This window comes from Pseudophryne corroboree, chromosome 1, assembly GCF_028390025.1.
Source record: "Pseudophryne corroboree isolate aPseCor3 chromosome 1, aPseCor3.hap2, whole genome shotgun sequence".
NCBI lineage: Eukaryota > Metazoa > Chordata > Amphibia > Anura > Myobatrachidae > Pseudophryne > Pseudophryne corroboree.
The window spans coordinates 1,009,178,424-1,009,197,369 of record NC_086444.1 but is presented as its reverse complement, the minus strand read 5'-3'; the positions used below and the strand labels follow the sequence as shown (position 1 = coordinate 1,009,197,369).

Genomic DNA, 18,946 nt, shown 5'->3' with positions numbered 1-18,946 from the left:
ATAGGGCCTTATCAATGTGTGATCTGAAATGCAGGAACCCAGCTAATTAAAACACCTGAGGGTGAATGGGAGGAGTGCCAATCCAGAGGAAGGAAGCCTTGCCTTCCAGTGTACAATATATACACAAATATAGTGGAAAAAAGGGGGGGACCTGGATTGCACATCCTATTACCAAAGATATCAAGAGGTGCTATCATGCTGAGGCTTCTAATACTATGTTGGGGGAAGAGAGATGCAGATGCACACTCTTTGCACTAAGAACACTGATAATAAGAAAAATAAACCCTCACAATTAACATGGGGTATAATTGAAGTTCTTAGCACACATTTGCGCAAATATGCGGGCCCATGTACCGCGGCCAGGTGACTTCATCACATGGGTCCCTAACATCCCTAATATTATCACATTCTATAAATTTATACAGGACTTACCTCTAAATAGGGCCTTATCAATGTGTGATCTGAAATGCAGGAACCCAGCTAATTAAAACACCTGAGGGTGAATGGGAGGAGTGCCAATCCAGAGGAAGGAAGCCTTGCCTTCCAGTGTACAATATATACACAAATATAGTGGAAAAAAGGGGGGGACCTGGATTGCACATCCTATTACCAAAGATATCAAGAGGTGCTATCATGCTGAGGCTTCTAATACTATGTTGGGGGAAGAGAGATGCAGATGCACACTCTTTGCACTAAGAACACTGATAATAAGAAAAATAAACCCTCACAATTAACATGGGGTATAATTGAAGTTCTTAGCACACATTTGCGCAAATATGCGGGCCCATGTACCGCGGCCAGGTGACTTCATCACATGGGTCCCTAACATCCCTAATATTATCACATTCTATAAATTTATACAGGACTTACCTCCAGTGTACAATATATACACAAATACAGCATGATAGCACCTCTTGATATCTTTGGTAATAGGATGTGCAATCCAGGTCCCCCCCTTTTTTCCACTATATTTGTGTATATATTGTACACTGGAAGGCAAGGCTTCCTTCCTCTGGATTGGCACTCCTCCCATTCACCCTCAGGTGTTTTAATTAGCTGGGTTCCTGCATTTCAGATCACACATTGATAAGGCCCTATTTAGAGGTAAGTCCTGTATAAATTTATAGAATGTGATAATATTAGGGATGTTAGGGACCCATGTGATGAAGTCACCTGGCCGCGGTACATGGGCCCGCATATTTGCGCAAATGTGTGCTAAGAACTTCAATTATACCCCATGTTAATTGTGAGGGTTTATTTTTCTTATTATCAGTGTTCTTAGTGCAAAGAGTGTGCATCTGCATCTCTCTTCCCCCAACATAGTATTAGAAGCCTCAGCATGATAGCACCTCTTGATATCTTTGGTAATAGGATGTGCAATCCAGGTCCCCCCCTTTTTTCCACTATATTTGTGTATATATTGTACACTGGAAGGCAAGGCTTCCTTCCTCTGGATTGGCACTCCTCCCATTCACCCTCAGGTGTTTTAATTAGCTGGGTTCCTGCATTTCAGATCACACATTGATAAGGCCCTATTTAGAGGTAAGTCCTGTATAAATTTATAGAATGTGATAATATTAGGGATGTTAGGGACCCATGTGATGAAGTCACCTGGCCGCGGTACATGGGCCCGCATATTTGCGCAAATGTGTGCTAAGAACTTCAATTATACCCCATGTTAATTGTGAGGGTTTATTTTTCTTATTATCAGTGTTCTTAGTGCAAAGAGTGTGCATCTGCATCTCTCTTCCCCCAACATAGTATTAGAAGCCTCAGCATGATAGCACCTCTTGATATCTTTGGTAATAGGATGTGCAATCCAGGTCCCCCCCTTTTTTCCACTATATTTGTGTATATATTGTACACTGGAAGGCAAGGCTTCCTTCCTCTGGATTGGCACTCCTCCCATTCACCCTCAGGTGTTTTAATTAGCTGGGTTCCTGCATTTCAGATCACACATTGATAAGGCCCTATTTAGAGGTAAGTCCTGTATAAATTTATAGAATGTGATAATATTAGGGATGTTAGGGACCCATGTGATGAAGTCACCTGGCCGCGGTACATGGGCCCGCATATTTGCGCAAATGTGTGCTAAGAACTTCAATTATACCCCATGTTAATTGTGAGGGTTTATTTTTCTTATTATCAGTGTTCTTAGTGCAAAGAGTGTGCATCTGCATCTCTCTTCCCCCAACATAGTATTAGAAGCCTCAGCATGATAGCACCTCTTGATATCTTTGGTAATAGGATGTGCAATCCAGGTCCCCCCCTTTTTTCCACTATATTTGTGTATATATTGTACACTGGAAGGCAAGGCTTCCTTCCTCTGGATTGGCACTCCTCCCATTCACCCTCAGGTGTTTTAATTAGCTGGGTTCCTGCATTTCAGATCACACATTGATAAGGCCCTATTTAGAGGTAAGTCCTGTATAAATTTATAGAATGTGATAATATTAGGGATGTTAGGGACCCATGTGATGAAGTCACCTGGCCGCGGTACATGGGCCCGCATATTTGCGCAAATGTGTGCTAAGAACTTCAATTATACCCCATGTTAATTGTGAGGGTTTATTTTTCTTATTATCAGTGTTCTTAGTGCAAAGAGTGTGCATCTGCATCTCTCTTCCCCCAACATAGTATTAGAAGCCTCAGCATGATAGCACCTCTTCATATCTTTGGTAATAGGATGTGCAATCCAGGTCCCCCCCTTTTTTCAACTATATTTGTGTATATATTGTACACTGGAAGGCAAGGCTTCCTTCCTCTGGATTGGCACTCCTCCCATTCACCCTCAGGTGTTTTAATTAGCTGGGTTCCTGCATTTCAGATCACACATTGATAAGGCCCTATTTAGAGGTAAGTCCTGTATAAATTTATAGAATGTGATAATGTTAGGGACCCATGTGATGAAGTCACCTGGCCGCGGTACATGGGCCCGCATATTTGCGCAAATGTGTGCTAAGAACTTCAATTATACCCCATGTTAATTGTGAGGGTTTATTTTTCTTATTATCAGTGTTCTTAGTGCAAAGAGTGTGCATCTGCATCTCTCTTCCCCCAACATATCCATGCACATGCCAGGGATGAATTGAGACCCCAGTCCGCCCTGGGTACCAGGATGCAGGGTAACATTGAGTTAATGCAGGCATGTACATATCACCGGTACAAACAGATCCAGACAGAAGCTAATGGTGTCAATGCAGGTGATGGCAGTGGCTCTTTAAGAGTAAGCGGTGGTGACACAGTGGGGTACCTCCGCTATATAATCCAGATCCCGGTGTAGTGAGATGCTCAGGGGCACGCCCTGTGTCAATGAAGGATGAAGAGAGAAGACACGTGGATAGACTGCATAAGCACAGTAGTGCACTTAGTTTGGATATCACAGCTGTATTGGATACAGAGTCCAGGACCCCACATTAGAGGTGGAGACAGCTTGGTGTGCACTCCCCTCCTAACAAGTTTGGTTTTTACGGTAATGGGGTGGGCCATGTTTGAGTTCTCCTGGATACAGAAGAAATCAGCATATGCTAGTTGACGCTGAAGATAGTTGAGAACTTGGAAACAAGAGTATAACTGCTATTTTTTAAATTACTTATTACATCTAATACGTGTGCTGCTTTTTTATATTAGAAAATAGCATGAGGTGAGGCCAGATTCTGCCCAGCTCTGTGCTGGTGAAGAATTGAACTCCTTTTATATAAGGGGAATGACAATAAGTTTTCTTCACCCTTACCTTGCTGCACAAAATGAAAGCAAACTTCGGCATTACTCAGTAAAATGATGTGCACCACTGTGCCTATTCCACCCTTCCCTTCTGTCCTGCTTTCCAGCATAGTTGTTAGACTCATTTTGTTTCTGTGTCACAGTAAAACTGTATAATCAACTCCCTCCAGTGGTCAGCACAGAAATATCTCAAACTTGTCTATTCTCTTTTGGCCCTCATAACTTGTTGTAGTTAGTTAGCAATGCACGCTGGGTCAAGGGAGCTGTGAGTAGCCATTTTCTATTCACACATGGAAATAGACAGAATAGTTACACTCATCGTCCAGCTGACTATTGTATTAGATGGTGATTTAATGGCTTAATTGTGTCATCATAGGCTTGTTTAGTCAGTCAGGCATGCTAGCTATATTGGTAGCACTGCAATTTATGTTTGTACATGTACAGTAATACCAGTTATGTTTATATACCCATGTCACATGTATTGTATATGCCTGTCTGCTCTTTTCACATGTATATTGTAATTGCATCTCATTGTTGTTCTTTTTTTTTATCATACATTTTATTGAATAAATGAGAATGGTACAAACGACAAAGAGATGGAACTCATGAAAACATTGTATTACAGTAAGTATCAGAAATAAATAATCCTGTTACAAACACATCGACAACTAGCTAGGTTAACTGTCTATCATGTAGATGAGAAGGTGAACTCAGAAGAAATATAGAAATATCCATCTCAGACAGTTCGCGACAAAAAATGAGTGTGGGAGATGTGAATGGCCTAAGCCAGAGGACAAGTAATGTGCTATGGCAATAGGACAGAGCAAGGGGTGAGAGGGTAGTGGAAGGGAGAGGGAGAAGAAAGAAAGGAGAGAAAAAAAGAGGGGGAGACCTATCAATGCATTAGGAGCCCCATATATTGATATTTAGTCAATTTACGGCAGATTTGACAGAATAGTTACACTCATCGTCCAGCTGGTTAGCGTATTAGATGGTGAGTTAATGGCTTAATTGTGTAATCACAGGCTTGTTTAGTCAGTCAGGCATGCTAGCTATATATTGGTAGCACTGCAATTTATGTTTGTACATGTACAGTAATACCAGTTATATTTGTATACTCATGTCAAATGTATTGTATATGCCTGTCTGCTCTTTTCACATGCATACTGTAATTGCATTTTATTGTATTATTTAAATTTTTACAACTTTCATCACAATTGTATTACATCATCTCATTGTTTATCACATCCATTTATGATTCCTTTTACTAAATAATAAACACCGCTCTTCAGACATCGCTTCTGAAAGGATTATTGAAAAGTAAAAGGCGGTTATACTGTAGGCTTCGAATTCACTTCAAGTACTGTAGCTTAGTGAGAGGCTGAACACCTTCAAACACCTTTTACTTTCCAAAATGTCTCACTTCTGGCTTCTGTTCATTCACATATTTAGCAATATTACTCTTCAAACTTAGGGCCTAAATCAAAGGTGTGTGCACTGCGGATGTTGGACACAGTAGATCATCGCACACGAGTCCCTATTGTATCGGTACAGAGTTGCAGTTCTAGTTTCAGGTACATGCATGGAAAAGTGGATCGAAAATGTAGTGTGCATTCCTGGCCGGTGACAGGGCTGTGTCTTAGTGCATGCATGGAGATAGTCCATCTTATGGGCATGTTATGGGAATGTCATGGGTGTGTCTGTAAATAGTTATGTACACAGATGCCTGACCACTCATATAGAAGGCCATGCACAGATGGAGAAACTGCACCTACCATAGGGTCAGTGTTCAATAATGCAACTGATAGTGACCTCTGAGGATGCACCAACAGGTATTATTGCGGGTACGGACACTGAAATTGGGTGTCTCAGTCCTTGCATAGTTGGACGCATGAATGAACACAAGAGAAAGCATTTGCATAAAGTTGCAGATGTACGCCAGTAGATGCAGCTACAATCACCTCCGCCTCCACCTGTTATCTAGGCTCTTAGGGGGACATTTACTAAGCAGTGATAAGAGAGGAGAAGTGAGCCAGTGGAGAAGTTGCCCTATCAACCAATCAGCAGCTCTGTATCATTTTATAGTATGCAAATTATAGATGTTACTTCAGTGCTGATTGGCTGATGGAGCAACTTCTCCACTGGCTCACTTCTCCGTTCTTATCACTGCTTAGTAAATGTCCCCCTTAATCTCCCTGGCAGGAATCTATGTGCAGTTGCACAAATGGAGTTATATGGCTTACCAGAAGCAGCACTTATGCTGTGCAGGGGCCATTATGATTTGTAATTTACATCCCCTGGAGTTAGTAAAAGTTTAGAAGCTTAGTTTATGCAGACAGATAGCACTGCTGATTCTAGCTGCAATTACCCATACTACAGAATAAAACCTGCTATTTTTTTCCATTTGCTTCTTATTCGGCCACAACACAGTTGTTTAAGGAAGAAAGACATTGGTATTGGATGCCATCCAAAAAAGTGTAATAGGGGTTACATACCAGAAAAATTAATTGAGAGGGTTTTTTCTTCCTAAGTATAAGGACCATTAGCGATCCACAACTTTTTTTTGCGTCAGTCTTGGTGTACAATTCTCATGCTATCTTAGTTTTCCTATCTGCACACTGTTAATGTTGGCATGTAATCCTACAAATATAAATCATGTTTTAACAGTTATTTGTCGACAACATTTCCTGATCAGTTTTGTAAGGATATGCAATAGGAGCTAATTGTACGTATATGCAAACACATTACACAATGTACTGGCTGCATCATATCTGCCAATGAAAGCGCTAGCCAAGCAGCTGCATACATTAACATGATTCCTGGCAGCACCGCAGAGCCTATAAATCAGGCAAAGAATATACTTTACCCCAATTAGCAAAGTTAGAGGGGAAAAGAAGAAATTAATATGTGTCTACTACATAAATTATATCTTTACGTGAACAAGAAATACAACATTACAAAAAAGTAATAATGTTAGCAGCCTATTAATAAATGTTTTTTATTCTTTTTGGAAATATTATTATTCTTTTTTTTTATATGAATTCAAATAGTACTTTAAAATAATAACTCCACCCAAACTATACCTTTAATTTTGTGTTGTGAAGAAATACTTAAAATAAAACCTGAAATTTTACCTATCTGCGCCTCTCCATTCACTAGATCTTATCATCCCCATCCTAGTTCCATTCCATGCTCACCTATCTGTTCCTGGCCGGACTACTTAAAACAAGATGAGTAGGTCTTGAAGCCATACTATGGGCCTGATTCAGAGATGGATGCAGTAAGTGCAGCAACTGCATCCTTGGATAACTCTGCAAGAGTATCAGCCATCTGAGCATTGGTGTAATCCAGTGGTTCACAAACTTTTTTGAATCACGGCGCCGTAAAGTATCAGAATTTTTTTCATGGCACCCCTAGGCCAGAAGTTTCTTATTGAGAAATTTAGAAATAAATATTACATTAAGCAAATTGTGTTTATATGTCATCCTTAGGTTCACTTGTGTGGTGAGGTACAAGATTTGCTTGTTTGTTCACATATTTTATGATTGCCAGTCACCAGAGATTATATTGATAATAAATCATTTTAATTGGTCCTGGACAATGGCCTCAGCACTTCCACAAATTATCTCAGTTTTGGGAAATGCTTTCCATCACCACCCCCTCCCCACAACCAAAAGGGCAGCCTGTCAATCAGGCTGCGGCTTGCTGGGACCACTATTGTCACATACAAAATATATTTATTTTATGTTTTTTAAAGGGACAAAAACTTACCTGTCTCAGCGATGATCATTGCCAGGAAGCTGCACCTCCCAAAGTCAGTTCTGGGACGGGATTCATCCCACTTCTAAAGGAAGAAAATAGTATTATTGTTTCTCCCCTAACTTCAGTCCAAGCACGGGATACCTGATAACACTGCACCTTCCTTCAGAGCTTGGTGTAATGTTATCCCAGGAACATGCACCTTAGATATCTGCTGTCACCTATAGCACCTGCATGCATCAGACCTGATCTTACCCAGCTAGCATAGGAAATACAATGGGTGGGGGGTGTATTTACAAAGATCTGTAGTTAAATCAGTACAAGTGGGCAGCTTTCTGTATGCGCCTGTATAGGGGGCAACACAGAACCCCATCTACAACATCTATCTTAACTAACTGTTCCTCGAAGTGTGTTTCATACATGCTAACCTATCTAGACAACAAAAAGTACATGACCCTACAACAATTTACTGGTCACTATGTACCAAAAGGAAAAAAAAATAGGATTAGTATGATAAACTATATGATCATAGATACCAAAATAGTCAGATTCATTATTCCCAATTCTGAGGAACACCAGACCACTTACCAGTATTGCCAATGACTTACTCTAGATGGGCTCCTTCTTCCGGGTCAGCTTGCACAGCAATGGAACTTCATACAGCAGGTGCTACAGTGAAGACTCCCTCCATGCAAATGCTCCTCTCTTCTCTTTTTGACCTCCACTATCCTGCACTAGACACATCTCCACACACCCTCAATCCAGGGTAGTTGGGATGTTCACTATTGTTGTTAGCACAAGGCTAGACTGGACTGGTGGGCTGCCACATATATTTGCAGACTTGATTTTCCTAGGGAATTCAGGTATGTGCAGAACAGACTGGCGCTACATCTCACTATTGCAGGATGGGCTGATCATGTTATACTGGGACCAGACTAGTCTGGCATAGCTGGTGCTGGATGCAGATTTTAGGAGGTCCCCATGCTTTTCTACTCATACCCTAGTACATTAACTGTAACTGACCCATGCTAAAAGCTTTGGTGAATGCTTGGGGGAGGCAAAGTTTGTATAGATGGTCGTTATCATCATCAACATGCATCTATGCTACAGGGGTCATGTGCATGACCACAGTTTGATTCTACAGACAAAAGGGGCTGCAAGTGTTACTTACTTTAAACTAAGAATTTCCTGTGAAGTAAAGAAAATAAAGCAGCATTTCACACTTAAAAGATGGACTTTTGTCAAACTCTAAATGAGGCTATTTAACCATTATTACATCACTGATAACTGACATCACATAACATTCTCTAGACCATAAACAAATGCATCTGCTAGATAACAACATCTTAATAAAAATGCAAAGCTGATTATAAATATATCTTACTACTTGAATGTTTCCTCTATTATATGGAATTACATGAATTTCCCTACTGCCAATTAGTAGGTAATGTAACTTAATGGTCAATAAAATATTCATGGTTTTTCAAAATGGTACTGGCAAAAAAAATGTTTACAGTGTATCTACCTCCAGTTGTAGGTTAAAATATATATATCAAAATAAATACTAAAGAAGCAGAAAAACAGTAGACTCTTGTTGGGGAGCACTCAGTTTCAGACATGCAAAGATTTATTGTAAATATCTGTTAAGATCATAATTTTTATTAATTTTAAGTTAATAATATGGAGTTCAGGTTTTGCCAATACGTGCGAAATTATAAAAATATATTAAACATGATAAATAGCCTTGGCTATAATAAATAAATAGCCGGATTCCTGGTGTTGTAATTAGTGTAATTCAGAGGTATACTCAATAAAGTGGTATCTTTGTGTTACAAAAAGGTTCTTATGACCATTATTTGATCTGCATAAGCAACTTTAAAGAAAGGTTATTGCAGAGGATTGAATCATAGGTCATGTGTCCAATTATCGGTGTCCTGTTTTTATATACTGCTTCTGGTTAGCAAGCGAGTAGATCTACTAAGCGGCCAAAATTGCAGTATCTGGGGGTTCCAAGGTGGTCTCCCATCCGAGTACTGGCCCGAACCTCCACTTCTTGGCTTCCAAGATCAGATGAGATTGGGCATCTCCAGTGGGGTATGACCGCAAATTGCTGCGCTTAGACCTCTCATCTGAATAGACAGTGGTAGCAAACCTTGATATTTATCCAAAAAGAATGGAAGGAGTATATACTATTACTCAATTTAAGCAGTAACTGCTTCCACTTATGAATTGGTCTGTGCAGTGATCACAGCCCGATAAATATTTTCACATGTGTATTGATAATCACAGGTGAGAGTGCAGGGAGTAGTAGTAGATTTCCTGCTTTTAAAGTAACACGGTACAGTAATTATGGTCTCTAAGATTGTGACCATAAATATACCACAAAAATATGATAAATCATATATTTCCATATACCTGGAACTTGAAACAGTCCTTCAGAAGTAACAGTTCCATATCTATTGGAGGAAGTTATGAGTGACTATAGATGAGTTTCTTGTGTGTTCCATCATAGGAATTGTTATTTTGGAGCACTGAATGAGAGCCTGTAATTCTTTCAGTAACAGTTATCTGTGAATTCTTTCATGGCATCTGAATTGCTACATAGGAATTGTTTCAGTTGACACATGTATCATCATACTGAGCACTGAAAAGGAAATTGTATATATTTCAGCTATAACCACTGTGTGTAGCGAATTTACTTTTTCAGCTACACTGAGTGATATATTAATTTCTGCTTATGATTGTTTACCTGTATATGAATAGCTATTCTTTAGCATCAATTAAGAGATTATATCAAATTTCAGCCACAATTACTGTGTGTGGCACTGAACCCTATGCCCTAACGGTATATGGGCTATACTGTGGCCTACTAATCTATGTTTGAGTTTTTTGGCTCATACACGAATTGCTATTTTTAGCATTGAATGGGAGAGTATACTGTGTATGGCATTGAACTCTAGGCGCCAATGGTAATTAATTTTCAGCTTGTGGTATTAATTCTTAGCTCCAACAGTATATGAGCTATATCGTGGCATATTATTCCATGTTTATGCAGACATAGGTGCATTAAATTAATCCTATGACAAAGGAACTGTTACTTCTGAAGGACTGTTTCAAATTCCAGGTATATGGAAATATATGATTTATCATATTTTTGTGGTATATTTATGGTCACAATCTTAGAGACCATAATTACTGTACTGTGTTAATTTAAAAGCAGGAAATCTACTACTACTCCCTGCACTCTCACCTGTGATTATCAATACACATGTGAAAATATTTATCGGGCTGTGATCACTGCACAGACCAATTCATAAGTGGAAGCAGTTACTGCTTAAATTGAGTAATAGTATATACTCCTTCCATTCTTTTTGGACAAATATCAAGGCTTGCTACCACTGTCTATTCAGACGAGAGGTCTAAGCGCAGCAATTTGCGGTCATACCCCACTGGAGATGCCCAATCTCATCTGATCTTGGAAGCCAAGAAGTGGAGGGCAAGGCCAGTACTCGGATGGGAGACCACCTTGGAACCCCCAGATACTGCAATTTTTGGCCGCTTAGTAGATCTACTCGCTTGCTAACCAGAAGCAGTATATAAAAACAGGACACCGATAATTGGACACATGACCTATGATTCAATCCTCTGCAATAACCTTTCTTTAAAGTTGCTTATGCAGATCAAATGATGGTCATAAGAACCTTTTTGTAACACAAAAATACCACTTTATTGAGTATACCTCAGAATTACACTAATTACAACACCAGGAATCCGGCTATTTATTTATTATAGCCAAGGCTATTTATCATGTTTAATATATTTTTATAATTTCACACGTATTGGCAAAACCTGAACTCCATATTATTAACTTAAAATTAATAAAAATTATGATCTTAACAGATATTTACAATAAATCTCTGCATGTCTGAAACTGAGTGCTCCCCAACAAGAGTCTACTGTTCTTCTGCTTCTTTAGTATTTATTTTGATACATGTTTTGACTCTGGGGAGCACCACTGAGAGTTAACCTATATACACCATATAGGCGAAGAAAAGTCTTAAGGTGCTTGGTTACCAGACTATGAAGTCATTTCATTGATTATTGGGGGTCATTCCGAGTTGTTCGCTCGCAAGCTGCTTTTAGCAGCTTTACACACGCTAAGCCGCCGCCTACTTGGAGTGAATCTTAGCTTCTTAAAATTGCGAACGAAAGATTCGCAATATTGCGAAAAGACATCTCTGTGCAGTTTCTGAGTAGCTCAAGACTTACTCTGCCAGTGCGATCAGTTCAGTGCTTGTCGTTCCTGGTTTGACGTCACAAACACACCCAGCGTTCGCCCAGACACTCCTCCGTTTCTCCAGCCACTCCCGCGTTTTTCCCCGAAACGGTAGCGTTTTTTCACACACACCCATAAAACGGGCAGTTTCCGCCCAGAAACACCCACTTCCTGTCAATCACAGTACGATCACCAGAACGAAGAAAAAGCCGTGAGTAAAATTCCTAACTGCATAGCAAATTTACTTGGCGCAGTCGCAGTGCGAACATTGCGCATGCGCACTAAGCGGAAAATCGCTGCGATGCGAAGAAATTTACCAAGCGAACAACTCGGAATGACCCCCATTATCAGTTGTTTTCAGACTATTACTATTACTGATTTATTATAATTCTTTCAATCTGTGCTGTTCCCTCTACAACCAATTTTCAACTAAAATATATATATATATATCAAAGACAACATAACCTATGTATGAATTAAGCTTTTGTTACAATCATTTTCTTTCTAGGGTGAGACAATGCACTATAACAAAGAAAGGGGCATACCATTTTATTCCAAAATGTTTTTGAATTCCTGGTATAACATGTATCTATAATGGGTGCAGTGTGTCTAGGGAGGTCCACACTGCACATCCTGTACCCAGGCTATTTTTAACACCACCATTGGGAAGCGCAGAAGTCACTGGTAAATTAATGCCTCTGCCATATTCCTGGAGATTTGCGCATGCGCAATAGAGAAATCTTGAAAACTGCAAATGGGTTCCTTCCTCCCTTGCACTCAGAGTCGGACAGGCCCACAGGGGAACAGGGGAAACCACCGGTAGGCCCCACTACCTGTGGGCCCTCCTCCTCCTCTAGGGATCAGGTTCCAGCCTCTATCCTAGTGCACATGAATTATGAATTATGCATTATACATATGTTACATTATACTTCATAAGAACATGGTTTATTATATATTTACCAAGGGGCACAGAACATGTACTCTGTAATGGTTAGCCAAACCTCTGTGGTGGCTGGCCACAACCTTAAGCATGGGCCCCTACAACAGCATTCCCCCGATGGGCCCTTCATCCCCCAGTCCGACACTGCTTGCACTGCTTGTAACACCTTTGAATCTGTTTGGAAGTCAGTAATTATGTATGTAACCCAAGACCCAGAGCTCACCTGAGAGAGGAGAGTTGATTGACAAAGTGGGCAGAGCTACTAGCAGTAAGGGTAGTGTAATACAGCCTGGGTGATAAAGTCTCTCCAGCATGCCCAATTTGATAGGGGTTAGAAAATTATATCAGAGCCCACCAAGGTTTCAGGCTGTGATACCAGATTAACAAGAGGAGATAGAATGCAGAGAAGGAATGGGTAAGTGAAATAGCTGTAACTACAGGGGCCTATGTTGACATAATTAGAATGTTGACAAAATGTTCCAGTGGTCTAGTAGTGAATTATCTGATTTGCCACTTCCAGTGGTTCCAGCAGTGTCTTCTGGGTCTTGCGGTACTCTAACTTTATGCCCCAGCTAGTGCTTGACAGGAGTGTATCTATGGTCTGAGCAACCTTAGCAAAGTAAAGGGCTGGTGCCCCTCAACCCATATGCCTGTACAAACATAACAGTATGTCAGTGTGAACCTTAATCAGGACTACACTTTAAGGCAATTTTTTTCATCTTGGATATCAAGCTCAAGCTTACAATACATATACAAGTATCCCAGAGTGCTCCATTATTAAGAAATATACTGTAGTAGCAGCAGAACAGTAGTAGTACAAATAGTAGTGTCAGCACTGCACCTGGTGAGTTATACCACACTAGTGATCAGACTCAAAATAAACTACAGCTACCAGAGGTGCCGGCAGTAACAGTGACTCACCAGGTACAGGTACTGGCATTACTTTTTGATTTTACTACCTTGCCCCAGACATGTGCTATCCTTGCCAATGGATAGATACGCCCCTGGTGCCTGATTCTAACTCATTCCGCAGCCTATCCCTAATTTTCCCCCTAGTGGTTAACTATCCTCTCCCATAGCCTAACACTCCAGTCCCTGCAGAATGTCAACATTTTACATATTGACATTCTGCAGATGCCGACATGTTCAAAGTCGACATTTCAAAACATGTCAACAGTATAACTTGTGGGGTCCACATAGTAAATGTCTACATCATGACTGCATCCTAATGTGAGTGCTATGTGTATAGTTAATACCAACACTCATTGACTTTGGCTCTTTTTTTGACAAGTAATCCTGATTGTGATTTGCCAGCAGAAAGCTGTAGTCATGAGCAGTCCAGGCTAACAGTTCAGACAGTAGGAATGAAAATATAGAAATATGAGTTGTTCTGAGATGGATAGCAATTCCCACTAATATGTACAGTATGAAGAGATTATAAAAATGTTCCCTTTAGGCTGTCAGTGCATATGTCAAACTTGTCTATGTACAATTATTGTTCCCTATGTATGTTCCCAGAAAACCTCTGATTTAAATAACAGGAAATAGAACAGTATTAAATCAAACATAAAATTCTAATTAGTTAAATTAATAGGCATTACTTTACTTGCCTTAGATCATTATGCTGGATTGCTTGTTTAATATGTGCATGGGGGATAGCAGCAAAAGAAGATACAGGTATAATAATGGTTAAGTTTAAAGCTCATTTATTCTATAATTTTTCAGTATACACAGTTCCATCTACATGACACAGAGGTGGATTGGCCATAGGGTCTACAGGGAAGATTCCCGGTGGGCCGACGCACCCGCGGGGCCTGTTTTGTTTGAGGACATGTGGTCCTATTTATAAACATAATGAATAAGATGCCAAACAATTTGCATATATGAAAATGACTTTGCCACTTATACCCCTTTTCCACCTACGAGCACGGGTCGCAGCCGGGAGCCTGACACGGGAGCTGCCCCCTGATGCGACCCGTGCTCAGCCCCTTTCCTATCAGCAGTCACAACCCGGCATATGCCGGGTTGGTGACGCTTCTAGTGACGCGGCAGGGGCGGCGCAGGGAGATCACATGATCTCCCAGCGCCGCCCTTCCATACAGTGTAAACGGGAGCCGTGTCGCATCGACGCGGCTCCCGTTTACACTACAACCCTACCCGGATCATTCCTGTGTCCTACCCAGGTAGATAGCCAGGTAGGATTCACTGGTCACTTGATCCGGGTTTACCCTTTTCCGCTTGCAAAAAACACGGGTAAATGCGCGTCCCCGTGCATTTACCCGTGTTTTTTGAGCTAGTGGAAAAGGGGTATCAGCCTGTGATTGCAGATGATCTAGTGTATGCTCTGTCTGCCTGCTTGGCTGACATATAAGATTGAGTGAATAGTGATTGGGATACGGTTGGTGTAATTAGCAAGAAAATATATCTTTCTAAAGAATGATATAGTTTCCTAAATTCTGAAGGTGTATCATATAATGTGCTCATAATATTTAATTTTATTTCCTTTAACTTCCCTTTGATGCTGGACATGCCCACTATCTGGAAAGTCTTGGGGGGTGGGTGCTGCTGCCATGGCCCATGGCTAGACCTTACACCTCAGAGGTGTATAAAATTCTGATAAGAAATTACTACACATTGGTCTATATTCTCATTTACATATCTAAATCCGGAGTGAAAATTATTGATGAGGAAAAGTTACCGCCGTGATTCCATCAACTATAAAGGAAACCATTACATGAGGATACCTAGCACAATTCTTGTATTGTATGGAATCGAAAAGAAAAAAGTGTGGTTTTTGTGCTCGCGATATATCGCTTTTGATCTATAGTACGAAGTTTGACTGACATTCAGGACACTCCCATCAGCGGCAGCAAAGCATCAGCAGCACAGCACGCGATCACGCAGCAGGAGCCCAGATCCAAATAAATCAGATATTTGTTTGGTAGGTTTTCCAATCGATCACACTGACCACCAATGTATTCACACTGACGACCATTGTTTTCACACTGACCACCAATGTATTCTAATTATTGTTCACATTTTATTATTTTCATGTGGGCCCAAAGTCATTTTAAAACCCCTACAGATCATGTGTTTTCCCCACCACTGTACCGCCATGCTGCACCATGTGTTTCAGGGGCCCCAAAGTCATTTAACCCCCCACCTCCCCCCCAATTGACCATTAGCACAATTGTTGTTTGTGTAATGAGGAAACTTTTTACTAAAAACAAAAACTTTTTATTAAAAACATATATTATTTCAAATTAAACACCATGTAAACAAAAACCATTGAACCATATAAACATTTCACAATAACATTTAACCATATACCTTTTTAAAACCATTTGTACCCCACTTTTTTTACAGATATGTCTACCGATTCTGACATTGATTTTACTACCGGCCTTTTGGAAATGTACCGCGGCCACGAATGTTTGTGGAAAGTAAAGTCCAAAGGCTATTTGGATAAAGTCCGCCGGAATGCAGCATTGGATGAATTAGTGGCGTACTGTAAGCCCTTTGTGTCCAGTGCTGACAAACAATGGGTGAGGAAAAAGTTACAAAACCTGCGCACGGTGTTCCTTAAGGAACATAAAAATATCCAAGATGCCAAAAGGTCTGGAGCATGTTCGGCCCAGGTACACAAAACAACACTGTGGTACTACAGCATGCTTGAGTTCATCCTGGAACAGGAGCATACCCGGACGGGTTTCACCTCCCTCCCTCGGACTGCTACACTAGAGACGAACAACAAAACAGAAATCCGGCGCTAGAGCTAATTGTAACTATATATGACTTTCTGCCAATGCTCAATAATTACACCAATTTTACAGCAGCTGTTAAAAGGGGAGTACTCAACCCCTAAAAAGACATGAAACAAACAAACATCAAACAGCGCTAAAAAGAGATGTATATTTTAATAAAAATTAATTAATGAATATATAAATGTGTACAGATACCGGCAAAGGTTGCACTTAAAGTCCTACATACAAAGCAGTTCCAGCTTATTTGTTAGTATAACTGATTAATAATCATGCACAGATGGTGTGTTAGTCGAATGCACAGATGGTGTGTTAGTCGAAGACTAACACACCATCTGTGCATGATTATTAATCAGTTATACTAACAAATAAGCTGGAACTGCTTTGTATGTAGGACTTTAAGTGCAACCATTGCCGGTATCTGTACACATTTATATATTCATTAATTAATTTTTTATTAAAATATACATCTCTTTTTAGCGCTGTTTGATGTTTGTTTGCTACACTAGAGACACCAGAGCCGGAAGACATTGATAGCAAAAGAAAATAAATCTGCACAGGATATAACGATTTCAGTTCAGTAAATTATATATTAAACCAACATAAAGGCCTACTTATAATAATAAATTCAGCAAGTAGTTGGTGGTGCTCCAGGAAGATAGTTATAACAACTATGAAACAACAGGTATGGACCTTTGGAGAGAACAAAGGACCAAAAAAAGGAAACCATAGGCCTTTTCCTGGGCACACTTGAAAAAATTGAAATGATGAAATTATTAAAAATTAACTTTTATTGATATATACTTAAGAAAAAGCGAGAGCTGGCATCGATGTTTAAAGAGCATGAGTGTTTGCCAGTACCAATGTACCTGTTATGTGCAAAATTATGTTATAGGTGAGCGAAAATAAATGAACCCTCATCCATAAGGAAATTCATACATATTCTCCATATACAGGAGTTTAGATGAATGAGGTCACTACCTCGATTCCGATATAATCTGACAAATACTATCGACCTGAGATCAGATTGATATAATGAGTCCCAAGTAGCTTAAGCTGTTGGAGAGTAAAATACCTACGGTACCTAGTATTCCCTGGTGGTTCCCCATCCAGGTACTGACCAGGCCCTGCAGTGCTTGGCTTCCAAGATCAGACGAGTTTGGGCATACTCAGTGCGGTCTGACCGTAGGTAAATCTGTCTCCTAGGCGCACCGTTTTCCGATTGTGTTGGGACCCAGGATCAATCACAAATTGAATGGATATTGGATTATATATGATCAGAGATAAATGATGATAATAGTGCAATAGACCTAGAAATTTTTTTGCTGGGAAATCTGATCAGTGGTGTTTCTGACTTCAAACAATAATACTGGCTATGCAGCCCTGAGATGGATATTACCAAACAGAAATTGTGCTCCCAATCAGCCTAGGCAGCAGGAGGGCTTAATAGTGCCCACAGTGGTAGAATAGTAGAGACTCTATTGCAGTCGTGCTCAAAAACAGCCCAAGCAGCAAATGGGCTTTGTAGTCTCTGCAATGATCAGGACAAATGGAAAACGTATCTACAATATAGTAAATATTAGTTCCAATATAATCTGTCAAATACTATTGACCTGAAATAGGATTAATATAATGAGTCCCAAATTGCTGTTTGGAGAGTAAAATACCTACGGTACCTAGTATTCCCTGGTGGTTCCCCATCCAGGTACTGACCAGGCCCTGCAGTGCTTGGCTTCCAAGATCAGACGAGTTTGGGCATACTCAGTGCGGTCTGACCGTAGGTGAATTTTTTTCTCCTAGGCACTCTTTTCCGATTGTATTGGGACCCAGGATCAATCACAAAATGAATGAATATTAGATTATATATGGTCGGAGATAAATAATGATAATAATATAAACTGATATATTTTTTGCTGGAAGATCTGATCAGTGGTGATCTAAATTCAAACAATAATACTGATTGTACGGTCTTTATATTGATATTACCAAAGGGCAAATGTGCTCCCAATCAGCCTAAGAAGCAGGAGGGCTTGATAATGCCCTCTCTGAAATGATCAGAACAATAAAAAAAAATTGTGTCTACAGTATAGTCAATGTCAGTAATATTTGATTAAAGCATATATGGTAATTGCAAATTACAAATGTCCCTTTGTAAAAGGGTTACTCCTTCTCCACCCTTACCCAGTAGTTATGCACCAGAAGAGAAATTGAGCATGATAATCATAAAAATATAAATAACTGTATATATCACATAGTGTGGATTTACCAGCTTTCCCCTATTAAGTGGGGAAGTGCATAATGAACCCTGTGGGAAAGAAAGGGGGTGCCGCGGTTTAGGCAAGGAGAGCCCGTTTTCGGCTGAGAGCCGAGGGCTGTCTTACCCTGACCTCTTCAGGAGACCCTAAGATCAGTGGGCGGACAGGAATCGAGTAGCGAGGTGCCGGCGGCCGCGGTCCGTGCAACCGGAAGTTCGGGCGTACGTTTCGC

At 40.3% G+C, this 18,946-nt stretch overlaps 4 pseudogenes; 1 reads left to right on the top strand and 3 right to left on the bottom strand.

The window, feature by feature from the left end:
• Nucleotides 1–9,470: 9,470 nt before the first annotated feature.
• Nucleotides 9,471–9,590, bottom strand: LOC134944078 (5S ribosomal RNA; annotated as a pseudogene).
• A 1,323-nt stretch (nt 9,591–10,913) lies between these two features.
• Nucleotides 10,914–11,033, top strand: LOC134943596 (5S ribosomal RNA; annotated as a pseudogene).
• Nucleotides 11,034–17,531: 6,498 nt separating this feature from the next.
• LOC134937408 (5S ribosomal RNA) lies at nt 17,532–17,650 on the bottom strand (annotated as a pseudogene).
• A 473-nt stretch (nt 17,651–18,123) lies between these two features.
• Nucleotides 18,124–18,242, bottom strand: LOC134937397 (5S ribosomal RNA; annotated as a pseudogene).
• Between the last annotated feature and the right edge of the window lie 704 nt (nt 18,243–18,946).